The 20,893-nt window shown below is 37.3% G+C and overlaps 1 protein-coding gene across 1 annotated transcript in view; it reads right to left on the bottom strand.

Annotated features, from left to right (window-relative positions):
• Positions 1–20,893, bottom strand: part of LOC103506940 (neuroligin-4, X-linked-like) — a 206,102-nt gene that overhangs the window by 152,006 nt on the left and 33,203 nt on the right. The gene's annotated exons all lie outside the window — the stretch shown is intronic.

Below are 20,893 nucleotides of genomic sequence, written 5' to 3'. Positions count from 1 at the left end.
AAGTTTGAAGTTTTTAAAAGATGAGTGTTCCACCGCCGTTTTTATTTCGTAGCAATGGAACAACTGCTACATTAGACGCTTGTGGCCTGTGTCGTAGCATGCCCATCCCGTAGTATGCAATGGGCGAGAAGAGACACAATACTTCCCATTTAGGTGCTGGGTCAACACGAGAACACCAGAAAGTAACCCGTTGAAAAATTTGAAGACACAATACTTCCCATTTAGGTGCTGGGTCAACACGAGAACACCAGAAAGTAACCCGTTGAAATATTTGCAGAGACACAATACTTCCCATTTAGGTGCTGGGTCAATACGAGAACACCAGAAAGTAACCCGTTGAAATATTTGCAATCGAAAAACGAGAATCAAGTATTTACATTGCAGTAACTGGACTTCCCAGGTTCCTATGGTAACCCATTGTTCCAGAAATCCAGATCCACTCTTTATCCTGACCGACTTGCATCCAGCTCCATAGGTATTGTATATCAGTTCATCCCCGAAGTTTATCCCTGAATATAAAAGCTAAACTTCCTGACTAACACACCCACAGGACGTTACTATTACCTCAGAATTGGGAATCTAAGTTTACCTTCCAGACAGAAGGGAGCTTGTTACAAATTTTAAAGTATACTATCTCCTTGTTCTCTGATTATTTCCCCAAAATAATATGTACAATGTACGTACACCAGAAATCCTTTAGCTTTTGTGATGAAACTTCAAAGTTTTCAAGAGTGGATTATTTCCCCAAAATAATATGTACAATGTACGTACACCAGAAATCCTTTAGCTTTTGTGATGAAACTTCAAAGTTTTCAAGAGTGTGTTGATTATTTCCCCAAAATAATATGTACAATGTACGTACACCAGAAATCCTTTAGCTTTTGTGATGAAACTTCAAAGTTTTCAAGAGTGTATTCAACTTATTACGCCCGTTAGGCTTTTTGTATTTAGAGATTAATCAAACAAAAGCGAACTAATTAGGATGAAGCCTGGCAAAGTTTGCGTTCGGCTTGTTCCAGCGCTAGCCTATGGAACGAATGTGGGATAAGTTGATTGATTTTATAATACAAATAGAGTTGCTATAATTGGGAAAATTTCGTTTGGAAAAACACAGGATTGAGTTGGTCTAGTATCTAAAACGAAGACTGAGAAATTTTAGAATGAGGACCGCTATACCGCGTATTAGTTGAGTTCAATCCTAGGCAGCTATTAGGTTCCTGGAGTCCTGACCAAGGAAAATCCTCGATTAATGCTACTGGAGGACAATTATTTAACATTCGACATTCGATTCCTTCGGATCGAAGAGCATTCTGAAATTTTTGACACACTCTTTCAAAATTTTGATGTATTCCATAGAGTTTATGGTTCAAAGTCAAAATCATCACCAAAGTCCCCCACCCTTGCTTCCGACCCTGTGCATAGAAAATACTTAGAGCTTATTATAATAGAAAATTTATTCATCATCCCCACCAGATTTTGAATAAAGCTAGAGAGCATCAGGATATTATAATTACTTTGGAAAACTTCGGGCGAATCTTTTTCCGACCACACGAGAATGATTTATGAAGAGAAAATTTTCGAATTTCCGCAGACTTGACCATTGTTGAGCGAAGTTTGTGATGAAATTTAAAATATTCACTTGCTGAATGACCCTTTCTATTCTTACTGAGTCAGTAGCAGACAGCTAGCTCGATTCCAGATCTTTTATTTATTCTTTTAATATTTTTCAAAGTACCTAGGTATTCGGTCTCGTATTACAGGGTTCGTGTGTTGAAATTCAGGAAGACTTAGGGGGATTGGATTGTTGAGCGAAGTTTGTGATGAAATTTAAAATATTCACTTGCTGAATGACCCTTTCTATTCTTACTGAGTCAGTAGCAGACAGCTAGTTCAATTCCAGATCTTTTATTTATTCTTTTAATATTTTTCAAAGTAGGTATTCGGTCTCGTATTACAGGGTTCGTGTGTTGAAATTCAGGAAGACTTAGGGGGATTGGAAGGAGGAAGAGGAGGAGGAGGAGGAGGAGGAGGAGGAGGGGATTAACCATTCTGGTAGGTATTTGCTGTGAGATCGCGTTTACATCCGCCACAATTCCGATCGATTAACCATTCTGGTAGGTATTTGCTGTGAGATCGCGTTTACATCCGCCACAATTCCGATCGACTTGTCCTCTTTCCTCGATTTCTATATAAAATTTTGTCCATAGTTAACAATAAAGCAGTGATAATAGCACTATGTTATATTTGACTAATAAAATAATGGGACTACCAAACTGTACAAGCTCGAAAGTCAAAAGAAAGCATTGTAAGTTAAAACTATAGGTACCTACTTATACTTTGTGCTGTTCAAAAAGCTTACTTGACAACTTTCTATGCTGACAGCTGTGATATGAATTCAATTGTTGTCTGCTAGATGACATCTTGGTAGACAGTACCTAAGTATCTACTCCAGATTATTCTTGAATATTTATTATGAAATAAAGAATACCTAAAGAAAAAGAGCTGAAATATGAACGTATAAATCTTATTACTTAACCATTCTGGTAGGTATTTGCTGTGAGATCGCGTTTACATCCGCCACAATTCCGATCGACTTGTCCTCTTTCCTCGATTTCTATAAAATTTTGTCCATAGTTAACAATAAAGCAGTGATAATAGCACTATGTTATATTTGACAAATAAAATAATGGGACTACCAAACTGTACAAGCTCGAAAGTCGAAAGAAAGCATTGTAAATTATAACTATAGGCACTTATATTTTGTGCTGTTCAAAAAGCTTACTTGACAACTTTCTATGCTGACAGCTGTGATATGAATTCAATTGTTGTCTGCTAGATGACATCTTGGTAGACAGTAAGTATCTAGTCCAGATTATTCTTGAATATTTATTACGAAATAAAGAATACCTAAAGAAAAAGAGCTGAAATATGAACGTATAAATCTTATTATCGTGAGAATGTCTGAAGGAAGCAATTACTTGCATACTTTTTTACGTAAAGTTAGTGCTACTTTCTTTACTTTAGGTACGTAACCCAAATAATAATACTATTCAATGGACTGTGTAACATCTTTCATATTTTATTACAATAAAATTTTCACTTTGAAAACAGCGGAGGAATTTTTTTCATGCTAATTTTTGTACTTTCTTTACTTTAGGTACGTAACCCAAATAATAATACTATTCAATGGACTGTGTAACATCTTTCATATTTTATTACAATAAAATTACAATAAAATTTTCACTTTGAAAACAGCGGAGGAATTTTTTTCATGCTAATTTTTGTGCTTTTTTCTTTTGTGTTAGATATTGAAGGAATTTTCAACGCACCACTTCCGTTGAACTCGAGTATTTTTTTCTTTTACTAAAGTAATAGGTGCCCAGTGCCCATACGACATTGAAATCCATGTGATTATTGTTTACCGGGATATAAAATAGGTAGGTAAATATCCTAAACAAATTGTTACTGACTAAATCGGCTTAATAGTAGGTACATGGAACAAGTGAAATTAAGGATTTGAAATATTCATCCTCAAGCCAGGTTTGTGTGTGACATAATCCCTCATGTGGGACATGAGTTGTGTTGCTCCTTATGTCTTTCAGCATTTCCCTAATATTTCAAAGTGCCTCATGACACCATCAGTCAAAAACAGAACAGCAACTAAGCTACAAAGCCATCTCAAACCGAAAAACAAGAAAAATACTCGAACACATTACGAAAGCGAAGACAAAGGGGGAAAAAAGCCATTTATAATAGGAAGTTAATTAGTACAAATGAAAAATTAGTATGAATGAAAAATTTAACAGAACAGCAACTAAGCTACAAAGCCATCTCAAACCGAAAAACAAGAAAAATACTCGAACACATTACGAAAGCGAAGACAAAGGGGAAAAAAGCCATTTATAATAGGAAGTTAATTAGTACAACTGAAAAATTAGTATGAATGAAAAATTGCAAGAGAAACAGACAGGTGAAATTAATTCCTCTCTGAAAATATTAAATATCACTTATTTAATAAGAAAGTTGCCTGAAATGTTCCCGACACGAGGCGAGTATTTTCTTTCTTTACGGGGAGATGAAAAAATGGAGATGCGAAAGAAGGTAGAGAGAGAAAAGAGTTAGAGAGGAGAGAAGGTAGAAGAAAACATGATGAAGAAGGTAGAGGAAAAGGGGAAAAGAACCTTATTTATAGGAAGACAGGAGGTAGAGAGAGAAAGAGAGAGAAGAGAGAGAGAGAGAAAGAAGAAGAATTAGAGAGGATAGAAGGTACGAGTAGAGAAAGGAAGAGGGTAGAAGACATGAAGAAGAAGGTAGAGGAAAAGGGGAAAAGAAGGTATAGGAAGACAGGAGGTAGAGAGAGAAGAGTTAGAGAGGATAGAAGGTAGTTTTCTTTCTTTACGGGGAGATGAAAAAATGGAGATGCGAAAGAAGGTAGAGAGAGAAAAGAGTTAGAGAGGAGAGAAGCTAGAAGAAGACATGATGAAGAAGGTAGAGGAAAAGGGGAAAAGAACCTTCTTTATAGGAAGACAGGAGGTAGAGAGAGAAAGAGAGAGAAGAGAGAGAGAAAGAAGAAGAATTAGAGAGGATAGAAGGTACGAGTAAAGAGAGGAAGAGGGTAGAAGACATGATGAAGAAGGTAGAGGAAAAGGGGAAAAGAACCTTATTTATAGGAAGACAAGAGGTAGAGAGAGAAAGAGAGAGAAGAGAGAGAGAGAGAGAAAGAAGAAGAATTAGAGAGGATAGAAGGTACGAGTAGAGAGAGGAAGAGGGTAGGAAACATGATGAAGAAGATAGAGGAAAAGGGGATTCTTCAAGGTTATTCTATTGTATCAATACAATTCATCAATATTTTTTGTGAAGAAGATGGACTATTGCTGAATCGTACATTTTAGCCGTACCTCTTATACGTATACCAATTATATCTATTTTACCCTAGACATATGAACCTAAAGAATATATTCGAAAGTAATCTATGTATGTATACTCAAATCCGTGGACCAAAGAGGCCTCTTGTAGAGTCACTCAAAACAGGAGCAACATAGAAAGTAACATTTCCTACGAGTATTCTTCATTCTTTCTCTCTCTCTCTCTCCCTCTCTCGCTCTCTTTTAATATCATTCCAATTTCCAATATCATAAATATAAAGCTGCAAAGGCAATAAATTTACATGTCTCCTCTGACATAGTGAAAAGGGGAAAAGAACCTTCTTTATAGGAAGACAGGAGGTAGAGAGAGAAGAGTTAGAGAGGATAGAAGGTAGAGAGAGAAAGAGAGAGAGGAAGAGGGAAGAAGATATGATGAAGAAGGAGAAAGGAGGTAGGGGAAAAGTGAAAGAAGATAGAGAAAGAGAGGAGGTAGGGAGAAATGAGAGAGAGAGCGAGAGAGAGAGAGAGAGGAGGGGGTAGAGGGAAAAACAGGAGAAATTCGGAGCTGGAAATTTTTGGAGAGAGAGAAAAAAAAACCAATTTAACGGTTTAGGAACGTACCTCTCCATTTGCTTTTAATTATTACGGAAGATTGGCACGTTAAAATAAATTTCCATTGAAGAGAGAGAGAGATAAAGAGCCTGTTTACCAGGCGAGCGCCTTGACCACTACACCACCGAGGCAGGTACTACACCACCGAGGCAGGTACTACACCACCGAGGCAGGTAGTACACAAAGAAGGTGTCAACTTCTCTTATTTAGACAGGTAACTAGACCTTGTAAATATAGCCTGGGTTGTAAAGTAAAGCCTTTATCTATCATACAAGGAAGGTGTCAACTTCTCTTATTTAGACAGGTAACTAGACCTTGTAAATATAGCCTGGGTTGTAAAGTAAAGCCTTTATCTATCTGCCCCTGTTATATGAACTAATTCGTTATTATTTGGAATATACTCCAAAAACAGTGCAAATACAGCAAATTACGATGACAACAGAAAGTCAGGTAAAAAACTCACCCATCCGAAATGAAAAGTGTACAAAAATCACTTCAAAAGTTGCATAAAGAACGTCTAGCTCAAAAGCTAGAGTGTAGGTGTATGAGGAAAAAAACTTGGTCTTTTTTTCTCTCCGCCATTTTATCCCATCCGAAATGAAAAGTGTACAAAAATCACTTCAAAAGTTGCATAAAGAACGTCTAGCTCAAAAGCTAGAGTGTAGGTGTATGAGGGAAAAAACTTGGACTTTTTCTCTCCGCCATTTTATTTTTTATTTAAATTTCGTGTCATTTTTCATCATAATGACTTCAAAAATGTCACTGCTATTTTACTATGCAAAGTATGACTGAATTATTTTTCCCCCGGTTCTTTTTCCAATGAAAGTGGTATGGAAAAGAGGTGTACTATACCTTATAACAACTGATATAATAGCATTGGATATGTACGTACGTATGGGCATAGTAAGGCCTTGTAATATCATGAGTAATAGCTCGTTTGTTTCCTTACTAACGGCCTTTGCCCTTAATGAGTATGTTATGTTCTGTGTTGTATCCTAAGGGGTCTTTAGGTTTGTGCGTACATACTGAAACTTACTCGAAGTAGTATTATAGGTACAGGTAGAATACTCAGACATGAAATAAAAGGAGAGAGAGAGAGAGAGAGAGAGAGAGAGAGAGAGGAAGGAAAAGTAAGGAGGGAGTGGGTGCAGTACGGCAGATGAGGAGGAGAGAGAGAGAGAAAGGGACTAAGGAGGGAGAGATTAAAAGAGGAAGGAGAGGGAGGAGCTACATCACCGATTTTCAAAAGAGTGAACGAGTGGCAAAAAAACAAGCTGGGTCCGTCCCTCCGAGAATTTTGAGCCCGTAGTTTAAAAATTTACTATTGTAATTTAATAAAGGAAGGACGGGCTAAACCTATACCAACGTTCCCATTTTATTAGAGACTACACCTCCCTTAACCTTCCTCTCTCTTATTTATTTAAATTACCGAGGCAAACTGATCTTCAGCACAGGAACTGCACTGCACCACTACACGCACACAAAAGAGTGAGAACAATTCCCAGGATGATATCAAAAGCATTATAAAAGTCAAGAACAGATTATTTCGCACCAAAATAGAAAGGGGGAGAAGATCAAACAAAAGGGAAATGTGTGGGATATAAACAGCCGAGGAAGGAATAAAATTTATTGAGAGGGGGAGAAAGAAAGGGGGGGGCATATTACGAATAATTTTTACCGCAATTTTTCTACCCCTTTTTCCGCCCTGGCATTCTTTTCTCCCTGTAATATATCCCTTCCTCTTACTCTCTTAGTACCTCTTCAAAGTATTAGGTACATACCTACACAATACACATTAGGTAGGTAGTTTGCAAAATTAAATTTAATATGGTTTTATTTTTATTATTAGGTACAATTATTTATTTAAATGAGGGAGGGAAAAATATGTAATTATAAAAAATAGTAAAAAAAATGGGAGAGAATTATTAATCGCAGAATTTTAAAGGGGGGAAAATGGCGGCTAATAATGACAATGCAATTTTTCAAAATAAAATAAGTGAAATGCTCGGGGATTAAAGTACATACCTAAATACATACATAGGTATTAGGTAGTTTGCAAAATTCAATTAAATATGGTTTTGTTTTTATTATTGGGTACAATTTATTCAAATGAGGGAGGGAAATTATATAATTAAAATAAAAGAAAAAAATAGGGAGAGAAAGAGAGAATATATTAATTGTAGAATATCAAAGGGGGGAAAATGGCAGATAATAATGACAATGCAATTTTTCAAAATAAAATAAGTGAAATGCTCGGGGATTAAAATTATCATCGTAGGAGAGAGATTAACTTTTATTATGCAGTTAAAAAACAATAATAGATAATTAAATCTTGGAGATAATTGCCACGGCTGAAATTGATAAGAGGGAGGAGTCTGTGGTGAGATTTCCTGGATCTGTAGATATTAATAAAATCGTTAATTGGTTTAATGATAATTAATTAATTTCTATTAAATGATTTGTACGGTAATTTATTGCATTCCAGATTTCAGGGGATTTGGCACATCCACTGAAATAAAATTATGGTAATGCTCAACACTAAGGTCCGCCACAGAGCCTTGGGCGGGCCTACCTACGGTCCATCTTATTGCTGCTGGTCTAATAGGTAAATTATCAGATAACAGTTTCCTAGCTCGGTTTACAGTCTAATATGATAAAATTTTCCACACACACATACATTGCAATAATTTTCTCCGGGAGAAAGAGCGAGAGAGCAAAGTTTTTCCCAGAGATGATGTAAAGAGGCAAAAAGAGAGAAAGATATAGGTAGGTGGGATGAAGAGAGAAAAGAGGGACCGATAGGGAGGGTGAGGAAGAGAGATAGAATGAGGGGGAGAGAGGGAGGAAGAGGGAGAGAGAAAGAGAGAGAGAGAGAGAGAGACAAGGGCCTGTAATGTGTTTTAGGAATAAATTAGAATAAAATTTTCCACACACACATACATTGCAATAATTTTCTCCGGGAGAAAGAGCGAGAGAGCAAAGTTTTTCCCAGAGATGATGTAAACAGGCAAAAAGAGAGAAAGATATAGGTAGGTGGGATGAAGAGAGAAAAGAGGGAGGGTGAGGAAGAGAGATAGAATGAGGGGGAGAGAGGGAGGAAGAGGTAGAGAGAGACAAGGGCCTGTAATGTGTTTTAGGAATAAATTAGTCATAAACGCAGTTCCAAATCTGTCTAAAATTAACCAACATGCTATCAGCATAAGACTTTAGGCCTGGGAGTTAGATGAGTCAGTCAAGGATTTAACAAGGTATCCTGTTATATCTATTTGTAATTTTGTACCAATTGCAACCAGTGGCGACGTTCTAAATCTCCTAGTAAACGGGAATTCAAGCAATTTATAAATTAGAGCATGATTTGAATAATTAGGAAAATAGCGAGGCGTAGACCCTCCCCCTCCCTCTCTCATTCCTCCTTACCCCTCTCCCCCCGCCCATTTTGGACATCCAAGGCGTTTATTAAATTTTGAAAATGGTAATCGTGAGCTCTCAACAGTCTCAACATGTTTTCTATGCTGGAATATGTGAAGCCGTCTGTTTTAACATTCCTATACTAATTCCAAGGCACATTCAATGGACCGTCCAAAGTTCCAATTTCATTGTCTCCTTTTTCACAAATTTCAAAGTTTTTATTAGTTTTTCACATTTTCACCAAGGACTTTGAAATAAATTGAAGTAGGTCTTATTTTTGGCAAGGTCCTGGAGTATTTACCAAGTCATCATCATAATTGACGTGTTACATGCTAATGGAATTACTTAATTACTTATGTAAGTAAATTCTCAATATAGTGGACATCCAAGGCGTTTATTAAATTTTGAAAATGGTAATCGTGAGCTCTCAACAGTCTCAACATGTTTTCTATGCTGGAATATGTGAGGTCGTCTGGTGTTATCATTCCTAGGCATTTTCAATGGACCGTCCAAAGTTCCAATTTCACTGTATCCTTCTAGTCCTTCTTCAAGAATTTTAAAGTTTTTATTAGTTTTTTCACATTTTCACCAAGGACTTTTAATTAAAGTTGGGTCTTATTTTTGGCAAGGTCCTGGAGTATTTACCAAATGATCATCATAATTGACGTTTTACATGCTAATGGAATTACCTACTTAATTACTTATGTAAGTAAACTCTCAGTATAAGTACCTATAGGTCATTAATTTTTGTGTTCTACCCTCATTGCCCTAAATATTCAATTATTCATAATCAAATTATCACGTCTATAACAAAACTCGAACCACAGTCTCACAATTTAATCTTGTTATAATTGTCATGATATGTTAAAATTTAATAATAAAGCACAATTATTACTATTACTATTACTATTACTATTCATAATCAAATTATCACGTCTATAACAAAAATCGAACCACAGTCTAATAATTGTGGATCTAATTCCTGACTGCCTCAGTGAACTCTTTCAACTAGTACCAACCCATGGGAAATAGAACCATTTGAAAACGATACTTTTCGAATGAAAACTTCCAATTGGAAAGTTCATTGTATAACATTAAATCCCGGGCATTTATTTTCAAAAAGGTAAGGTAGGTAGGTTTTTAAGTGAAAATAAATAATCTCCCTCGTTCCCCGCTGTCTTTTTGCTGACGTATCGTAAAGAACACACTCTTCTCTCCCCTGTTCTTCCCTTTTAACCACAGTCTAATTGTGGATCTAATTCCTGACTGCCTCAGTGAACTCTTTCAACTAGTACCAACCCATGGGAAATAATACCATTTGAAAACGATACTTTTCGAATGAAAACTTCCCATTGGAAAGTTCATTGTATAACATTAAATCCCGGGCATTTATTTTCAAAAAGGTAAGGTAGGTTTTTAAGTGAAAATAAATAATCTCCCTCTTTCCCCCCGCTGTCTTTTTGCTGACGTATCGTAAAGAACACACTCTTCTCTCCCCTGTTCTTCCCTTTTCCCCAGCTCTCTTTTGTTTTTTGTTCTTTCCTTACCCTCGTCCTGGTGAGAAAAGGGAATATCTTCAATGGACAGACACCTCAATTCCTACAATCCTATATTTTCACACTTGAAGACTGATTTTCATATGTGGAAAATTTCGATTCACACCCACTTGACTAAAGAGGATTAGTTTCTAGGGACCAGTACCTACTTGGGTTTGGAGTTTGAAACCTACAAAGTTGTATGCTCCATCAGTGTCTGCAGTATTCAATGGACAGACACCTCAATTCCTACAATCCTATATTTTCACACTTGAAGACTGATTTTCATATGTGGAAAATTTCGATTCACACCCCCTTGACTAAAGAGGATTAGGGACCAGTACCTACTTGGGTTTGGAGTTTGAAACCTACAAAGTTGTATGCTCCATCAGTGTCTGCAGTATTGTCCAAGTTCTGGTGTGATATTCATTCTATTTAGCCTGCTATACAATAGTGGCACTCCAAACACCCCTAGATCTTTATCCTGACAAACAGTTGAGCATTTGAATAGGGGTTCTATCTCTACTATCCCCAATTAGAGGCTATTCATCGACAGCAAAACAGGTGATCTCATATCAGTTGAGCCTGATAAATACGATACCTTCTTTAGGGGATATCAAGTTTAACCACGATTATTTCTTGTGAATATGTATTTGTGATTCATGAAACATGATGATGAAACGGCCATAATGTATACTATTATTTAGTGCTATCAACTGGGTAACTGGGTATGTAGTATGTACCTATACTATACGTATACGTACATCAGGAAAAATCGTCTCGTCTGCTACGCTGACACTTGAAAACATTCTAAACACAACAATAGAAAGCTTTCCCGTGAAACCATCCTACCTAGTTGGGTAACAGCTTTGCCACAAAATCCACTCCAGGGTTGGCAATTCATTTGGAGCGAACTTTCCGAATAAATTTCTCGCGGTTTCTTCCGCCTTTTCTTTACCTTCTCCCATGTTCAAATGCTTCCAATTTAATTAGCAAGAGTAAGTTGTTCGTGCTGTTTTTGTAACCCCAGAATACAAATACCCACGTACTGCGGATGACATGGAATGCATGCAGAATTGCAGAACATGCTTCGGGAGAGAATTTATTTGAATTTGGTGTGTTTCTTTCTTCACACTAGGAGATTTATAACTTGATCTTGAACGCAGGATTTATTGCAAAAATATTGTTCTTTTATCTCTGGATTTTAGTGTTCTTTATTACAGCTCCATGTTTATATCTATATTGAAAGTAGGTACCTATCTCTTTATTTCTGCTTATTCTTTAAAATTTACTCTTTGCTTTATTCATTGCACTTTTTGTATTGAATCTCCCACCTCTGAAGAGCTCGGAGAATACTTTGTACACTAGTAAGTAGACTAATCCAATGTTCTTTTCCTATATGTTCCGTAATAATTCAGACAAATTTTTCTTGAGAAAATGGTTTCCCCAAAAAATCAAAATCTACAAGTCGAAACTGAGTATTGCCATCAGCATAATAAAAGCAAAACCTTTGACCACACAAAACGGCTCTTCTATGGTGAAAGCCCCGAAACAATAGTCCACTCGCCTTCCTTATCAAATGTACACACTCATGAAACACCCGGCCACAATGAATACCAAAAACTTTCCTTTTTTCACACCATCAAAATGAACAATTCCTGTTTATTTACCGTACGTAACGATATACAGAAGATGTAGAGGGTAGGAGAGGAAGAAGAAGAAAGAAGAAGAAAAAGAAGAATAAGAAGAAGAGAAGGAGGAACGAGAAGAGGTGGAGGAAGGCGGGAAGGAGATGGTTAGGCGAAGGGAAAAAAAATGCCAAACGAAGTGGCATTGTTGGAACAGTAATAATATTTATTCGAGAAAAAATAACTCTCTATTGTTATTTATAAATGAGAAAATCCTGTTTCTCCTTTCTTCCAATTCCTGTCCCCACTCCCCTTCTCTTCAGAAAAACAATACTTCCGGAAAAACCTGCCTTTCTGTATCCGGTAGGAATTTTTCCTTTTTACTTTCCTTATCCTATAGGAAGGAAATTAATGTAATCGGGTCAAATTTTCGATGGTCAGTTTTTAGTGCCAAAACACTTTTCGAGGTCCTTGAGCCTAAATCCAAATTTTCAGCCATTGGTCCGTGTTTCTGGAGGTCCTTGAGCCTAAATCCAAATTTTCAGCCATTGGTCCGTGTTTCTGTCTGTCTGTAAACAAAATATCTCGAGAACGGTAAGAGAAAGCAGATAGAGACTTGAAATTTGGTATGCAGTTGTCAAATGTGACAAGGATGCGACACGAAACTTGGTTGATATATGTCTCGAGAACGGTAAGAGATAGAGACTTGAAATTTGGTATGCAGTTGTCAAATGTGACAAGGATGCGACACGAAACTTGGTTGATATCTCGAGAACGGTAAGAGATAGAGACTTGAAATTTGGTATGCAGTTGTCAAATGTGACAAGGATGCGACACGAAACTTGGTTGATATAAGTGTTGCCATTAGCGGTATTTTGACCGCTTTTTGGCGGCTTTCGACCGCTTTTCGGCGATTTTCAGCTATACTGACTAAACGGTTAGAGATATTGTAAAAGTTACAATAGAAGAACACCCAAATAAGCATCATTCAATAGGATAAGGAAAGTCGTGTGATGATCACACCAGATTTTTATCCCCTGAAAGAGGAGAGCCCTGGATGTGAAGGTTTGTTGCTTGTTCTAGAAAAGGAAAAGTCCATGTCCGAGGCTTTTCGTATTCTATTCGCTTTGGAAATTTGAGAGCTTTGGGCATTCTAAATACCTTAGAATCAGAGAGGATAAAATCGGTACCTTGATTTATAAAGTTTTATCGAACTTGACACGTCAGGAGTTTGAAAACACAGTGAAAATGCCGATGAAGAAGCGTTTCCTCAACCAAAAGATGAAAAATCGGTACCTAAATAAATAAATTAATAAATTTTGTGATCCAACTTAATTTATATTTTGGTATTAACTTGCAACAGTGTGAAGATGATGAGAGAAAGAGAGAGAGAGAGAGAGAGAGAAGAAGAAGAAGAAGAAGAAGAAGAAGAAGAAGAAGAAGAAGAGAGAGAAGACCAGTGGTGTAATTCATGGTACCTTTAAAATACCTACGTATAATGAAAACAAAATACTTACTTACCTATGTGACGCTTCAAAAAGAACAATATTGGCTTCATACAGACTTTTTCATGCTTAAAAAAAAAGAGGTTTAAGATAAAATCCGCCTAGCGCGGGAATAGAACCCGCAATCTAGCGCTTACAAGGTAGGAATGCTACCCTCCAAGCTAACTATGTAAATGCAATTTCTTTGTGTTATTATGTCACAACTTTGGTGCTCACTGCAGCATTGTAGGATTTTTCCCAATACATATCTCAATAATCCTAACAACCAATGTTTACCTACCATGCTGGCACCGGTCGCTATGCGCATTTACATGTCATAGCTACTCATTTTCCTCACGAGGCTGAGTGGGCCCCGCAACAGCCAGTCACGGGACCAATCATTTGCATGATACAAATTTCTTGACCCCCCCGCCGGGAATCGAACCCGGGTCTCCCGCGAGCAAGGCGAGTGCAGTGACCACTACGCCATGGGAGCTGACGACTTGAAGGGTTAATGAAATAAACATACCTCTATTTGGAGGTAAAGCTGTAACCTTTACTACATGTACCCGTATATTCTACCAAAAATTCAGAATTTGCTGTGGTTTGAAGAAAAGAAACTACGATATATTGAAGAATTCGCCGCACTACGTATCTAGGCATTTCTATGCAAAAGCTAATGCACTCCCAGTCAACTCTTTGCACGGTTTTCTAAAATCGTTGTTCATCGTATATTTATGTGTTTTAATAAAACGAGGAACATGAAGTTCACTTGTAAGTTTTAAAGATTTAAAGAGCTTTTAATCCCAAGTAGGTATGTAGAAGATGTTAGCTTAAGCCCCACATGTATTTATTATCAGACTTCTTTAGAAAATGAATGGAGAGAGAGAGAGAGAGAGAAGGAGAGAATGAAAGAAAATGGAGGAAAGGGGGGAGGAGAGGGAGGGATATAGAACAGAGAGAGAGAGAGACAAGAAGAAAGAAGAGAGAGATGGAGTTAGAGAAAGAAGGAAGAAGGAAGAGAGAGAAAAGGGAGAGAATAAAGAGAGAATGAAAAAGAAATAGAAAAGCTAAAGAGGGAAGGATGCAGAGGGAGAAAAAGGGAGGGAAGGAGGCGGTAAGAAAAGGAGGATAGAGAGGGGGAGAGAAAGAGAGGGAATGACGAAGACCTTTTCTTTTCTATAATATCAGTAAAAAAATCCACTGTTCCAAGAACGTAAGAGATTTTAATAAAGAAGATCTGGGTCAAATTGTTATTACTAGGTATCCATTTTGAACTAGGTATCCATTTTGAACTACCTTATTAGAGATAAACCCAAGCTTGGAGATAACCTTACCATATTAAAGCCAATAGGTAAGTAGTTATACCTATTCGTTATTCAGCTCACAACTTTTAAAATCTCACCCAAACCATTTGTCCGAGGGGTTGTTGTAAACTTGGTGAGAATCTTAATAAATCTCCCGAGGGTTGCTCAGCTCTGTCATACTCGCAGCACCTCATGTTGAGGACAATTCCCCCGCTAGTAACTTGTGACCCAAACTTTCCCGAATTTGGGTCAGAGAAGACAAAACTACCGTCGTTATTCATATAATACGAGTATTAAATATGCTCTTGACCTTGGGGCTGATCAGCTATCTATAGGAAACTAAAGTTTATGATTAAACTAGAATAGAATAGAAAATCGAATAGCCTGGATGAGACTGTAAAGTCCCTTTACCCACACGATCTAAATCAGGGATTTGCAAGTTCCATGTGTATGCGGGCCAAATGCTACATTGGCAGGTACTTCGCGGGGCCACATACACAGAGGATCAGACCGGTATCCAGGATTTTATCGGGAGGAGGGGGTAGATTGGTCTAAATATTCGTAACCGGAAATGAGGTTTTAGTGTATGTACATTGAGCATACAAAAAAGAGGATTGTAAAAAAAGGAGAGAGAGAGAGAGAGAGAGAGAGAGAGAGAGAGAGAGAGAGAGAAGGAGAGAAAGAAAGAAAATGGAGGAAAGCGGGGAGGAGAGGGAGGGATATAGAACGGAGAGAGAGAGAGAGACAAGAAGAAAGAAGAGAGAGATGGAGTTAGAGAAAGAAGGGAGAGGGAGAAAAGGGAGAGAATAAAGAGAGAATGAAAAAGAAATAGAAAAGCTAAAGAGGGAAGGATGCAGAGGGAGAAAAAGGGAGGGAAGGACAAGGTAAGAGAAAGATGAGAGAAAGGGGGAGAGAAAGAGAGGGAATGACGAAGACCTTTTCTTTTCTATAATATCAGTAAAAAATCCACTGTTCCAAGAACGTAAGAGATTTTAATAAAGAAGATCTGGGATCTGGGTCAAAACCAAGAAAGCTCGTGCGTTATTGTTATTACTAGGTATCCATTTTGAACTACCTTATTAGAGATAAACCCAAGCTTGGAGATAACCTCACCATATTAGAGCCAATAGGTAAGTAGTTATACCTATTCGGTATTCATATAATACGAGTATTAAATTTATGCTTTTGACCTGGGGGCTGATCAGCTATCTATGTGGGAAACTAAATTTTGATTAAACTAGAATAGAATAGAAAATCGAATAGCCTGGATGAGACTGTAAAGTCCCTTTACCCAGACGGTCTAAATCAGGGATTTCCAACTTCCATGTGTACATTGGCAGGTACTTTGCGGGGTCACATACACAGAGGATCAGACCGGTATCCAGGATTTTATCGGGAGGAGGGGGTAGATTAGTCTAAATATTCGTAACCGGAAATAAGGTTTTAGTGTATGTACATTTTTTTTAAATATTGGAATAGTGATACGAAAAATTGATTACATAAATATCTTATTAAAATTTGGGTTTTTTTCTCTTGGAAGAAAAGAACCTTGCTTTCTATTACCCATAAGGAACTCTCTACACTTTTCCAGTTCCTCAAACTCTTGTGGTTCTTGTCTCCATTCCGTTTGTATACAGAACCGTCTACTTGAGTTTCAAGTATCATTTTTTCTTGTCGAGTAATTATACTAAGTTTTATTACCCTTACTACTTCTCTAAGATGTTTTAATTGCTCCGTTTTTATCACCCCCTTGACACATAATATCCTTCTCCCTCTTTCCCCTCCACCTCATCCCCTCCTTTCTTCCTTCCTCTCTCCTTCTTTCCTCTCTCCCTCCTTCTCCTCCTGTGTTATTAGAGGACCATGTTCTTACGACCACATTATAATAAAATTACATCTCTTTAGGTACTTCTGGCTAACGCTCCATTTTTCTCTCACTTCCTCTTTTTCCCCTTTATCAACCCTCTCACTGTTTTGTTCCTCTTTCTGTCTCTCTCTCCTTCCATACCTTCCTTTGTTAATTAAAATGAGTTTATGAGGGAAAGAGAAAGGGAGAGAAACAAAGAGGTAGATAGAGGGAGAAAGGGAGAGAGAGAGAGAGGGAGTGGGAGTGGGAGAAAGAGAAAGAAAGAGAATGAGAGGAGGAGAAAGAGAGAGAGCGTTTTATTACCCTTACTACTTCTCTAAGATGTTTTAATTGCTCCGTTTTTATCACCCCCTTGACACATAATATCCTTCTCCCTCTTTCTCCTCCTCATCCCCCTCCTTTCTTCCTTCCTCCTTCTTTCCTCTCTCCCTCCTTCTCCTCCTGTGTTATTAGAGGACCATGTTCTTACGACCACATTATAATTACATCTCTTTGGGTACTTCTGGCTAACGCTCCATTTTTCTCTCACTTCCTCTTTTTCCCCTCTATCAACCCTCTCACTGTTTTCTCCCTCTTTCTCTCTCTCTCCTTCTATCCCTTCCTTTGTCAATTAAAATGAGTTTATGAGGGAAAGAGAAAGGGAGAGAAACAAAGAGGTAGGTAGAGGGAGAAAGGGAGAGAGAGAGAGAGAGAGGGAGTGGGAGAAAGAGAATGAGAGGAGGAGAAAGAGAGAGAGAAAGAGAAAGAAAGAGAGAGCGAGTGTCGACACGATTGTGGCGCCGTATGTTTTTGTTCGGGGGGATAAAATTTTTAGATATTAATAAAATCGTTAATTGGTTTAATGATAATTAATTATTTTCTATTAAATGATTTGTACGGTAATTTATTGCATTCCAGACTTCAGGGGATTTGGCACATCCACTGAAATAAAATTATGGTAATGCTCAACACTAAGGTCCGCCACAGAACCTTGGGCGGGCCTACCTACGGTCCATCTTATTGCTGCTTGTCTATAATAGGTAAATTATCAGATAACAGTTTCCTAGCTCGGTTTACAGTCTAATATGTATACCTACCTACCTAGGATTTTGAAGAACCCGCGTGGGTCTAATTTAAACTCAATGTTCAAATGCATATCGTGGGCTTCTACATAAACGCATGTCCGAGGCTTTTCGTATTCTATTCGCTTTGGAAATTTGAGAGCTTTGGGCATTCTAAATACCTTAGAATCAGAGAGGATAAAATCGAGAGAGTACCTAACTTGATTTATAAAGTTTTATCGAACTTGACACGTCAGGAGTTTGAAAACACAGTGAAAATGCCGATGAAGAAGCCTTTCCTCAACCAAAAGATGAAAAATCGGTACCTAAATAAATAAATTAATAAATTTTGTGATCCAACTTAATTTATATTTTGGTATTATCAATAGCGCAGGTAGGCAGGTATCTGTCCGAGGCTTTTCGTATTCTATTCGCTTTGGAAATTTGAGAGCTTTGGGCATTCTAAATACCTTAGAATCAGAGAGGATAAAATCGGTACCTTGATTTATAAAGTTTTATCGAACTTGACACGTCAGGAGTTTGAAAACACAGTGAAAATGCCGATGAAGAAGCGTTTCCTCAACCAAAAGATGAAAAATCGGTACCTAAATAAATAAATTAATAAATTTTGTGATCCAACTTAATTTATATTTTGGTATTTAATTATCAATAGCGCAGGTAGGCAGGTACATAAATTAAAACCAACATAAATATCTTCACAATACACCTGATTTCATTATACAGAATAATTTAATCTCATTTTTGCTGATGCATGACGACCGGGTTTTCCGTTCTTTTTTCAATTGTCAGTTTTTTTTTATTTTTTTATTTATTTTTTAATACGACGCTTTTCCCTCCTCTGGCTGTTGATGTTAACGAGAATGAAATAAAAATAAAGAGACATTGAATAAAAAGTAAAACATATAATTTAATGAAACAAGTCATTATTATGAAGAGAAATGTGTGCACGTGGTGTTCTGTAGCTATGGCGGAGGTACATACCTAATTCGTGGAAATAAAACACGTTGCATTGCTCTGAATAAAATGGTTGTCCCAATCCCCTACGGGGGTAAGTACATAATACATGGATATAATTTTTTAATGATCAGAGAGAACGTCATCAGTACAAAATCTTCTTGAAAATCTATTTCATCAGTTTGGACATGTATAGCTTATGTCTAGCTGTCTGGAGACGAAATCTACTGACACGTGTTTGATGTATCGCCAGGACTTGAAGGGTTAATGAAATAAACATACCTCTATTTGGAGGTAAAGCTGTAAATGGTTGTCCCAATCCCCTACGGGGGTAAGTACATAATACATGGATATAATTTTTTAATGATCAGAGAGAACGTCATCAGTACAAAAGAGCATCTTCTTGAAAATCTATTTCATCAGTTTGGACACGTATAGCTTATGTCTAGCTGTCTGGAGACGAAATCTACTGACACGTGTTTGATGTATCGCCAGGACTTGAAGGGGTAATGAAATAAACATACCTCTATTTGGAGGTAAAGCTGTAACTTTTACTACATGTATCCGTATATTCTACCAAAAATTCATAATTTGCTGTGGTTTGAAGAAAAGAAACTACGATATATTGAAGAATTCGCCGCACTACGTATTTAGGCATTTCTATGCAAAAGCTAATGCACTCCCAGCGTGTGATATTCATTCTATTTAGCCTGCTATACAATAGTGGCACTCCAAACACCCCTAGATCTTTATCCTGACAAACAGTTGGGCATTTAAATAGGGGTTCTAATATCTCTACTATCCCCAATTAGAGGCTATTCATCGACAGCAAAACAGGTGATTTCATATCAGTTGAGCCTGATAAATACGATACCTTCTTTAGGGGATATCAAGTTTAACCACGATTATTTCTTGTGAATATGTATTTGTGATTCATGAAACATGATGATGAAACGGCCATAATGTATACTATTATTTAGTGCTATCAACTGGGTAACTGGGTATGTACCTATACTATACGTACATCAGGAAAAATCGTCTCGTCTGCTACGCTGACACTTGAAAACATTCTAAACACAATAGAAAGCTTTCCCGTGAAACCATCCTGATGTATTTGTGATTCATGAAACATGATGATGAAACGGCCATAATGTATACTATTATTTAGTGCTATCAACTGGGTAACTGGGTATGTAGTATGTACCTATACTATACGTATACGTACATCAGGAAAAATCGTCTCGTCTGCTACGCTGACACTTGAAAACATTCTAAACACAACAATAGAAAGCTTTCCCGTGAAACCATCCTACCTAGTTGGGTAACAGCTTTGCCACAAAATCCACTCCAGGGTTGGCAATTCATTTGGAGCGAACTTTCCGAATAAATTTCTCGCGGCTAGTTGGGTAACAGCTTTGCCACAAAATCCACTCCAGGGTTGGCAATTCATTTGGAGCGAACTTTCCGAATAAATTTCTCGCGGTTTTCTTCCGCCTTTTCTTTACCTTCTCTCATGTTCAAATGCTTCCAATTTAATTAGCAAGAGTAAGTTGTTCGTGCTGTTTTTGTAACCCCAGAATACAAATACCCACGTACTGCGGATGACATGGAATGCATGCAATTAATTAGCAAGAGTAAGTTGTTCGTGCTGTTTTTGTAACCCCAGAATACAAATACCCACGTACTGCGGATGACATGGAATGCATGCAGAATTGCAGAACATGCTTCGGGAGAGAATTTATTTGAATTTGGTGTGTTTCTTTCTTCACACTAGGAGATTTATAACTTGATCTTGAACGCAGGATTTATTGCAAAAATATTGTTCTTTTATTTCTGGATTTTAGTGTTCTTTATTACAGCTCCATGTTTATCTCTATATTGAAAGTAGGTACCTATCTCTTTATTTCTGCTTGTTCTTTAAAATTTACTCTTTGCTTTATTCATTGCACTTTTAAATAAAGAGAGAATGAAAAAGAAATAGAAAAGCTAAAGAGGGAAGGATGCAGAGGGAGAAAAAGGGAGGGAAGGACAAGGTAAGAGAAGGATGAGAGAAAGGGGGAGAGAAAGAGAGGGAATGACGAAGACCTTTTCTTTTCCATAATATCAGTAAAAAATCCACTGTCCCAAGGACGTAAGAGATTTTAATAAAGAAGATCTGGGTCAAAACCAAGA

Source organism: Diaphorina citri, unplaced genomic scaffold (assembly GCF_000475195.1).
Source record: "Diaphorina citri unplaced genomic scaffold, Diaci psyllid genome assembly version 1.1 scaffold275, whole genome shotgun sequence".
NCBI classification, from domain to species: domain Eukaryota; kingdom Metazoa; phylum Arthropoda; class Insecta; order Hemiptera; family Psyllidae; genus Diaphorina; species Diaphorina citri.
This window is presented reverse-complemented; position numbering and strand designations above follow the sequence as displayed.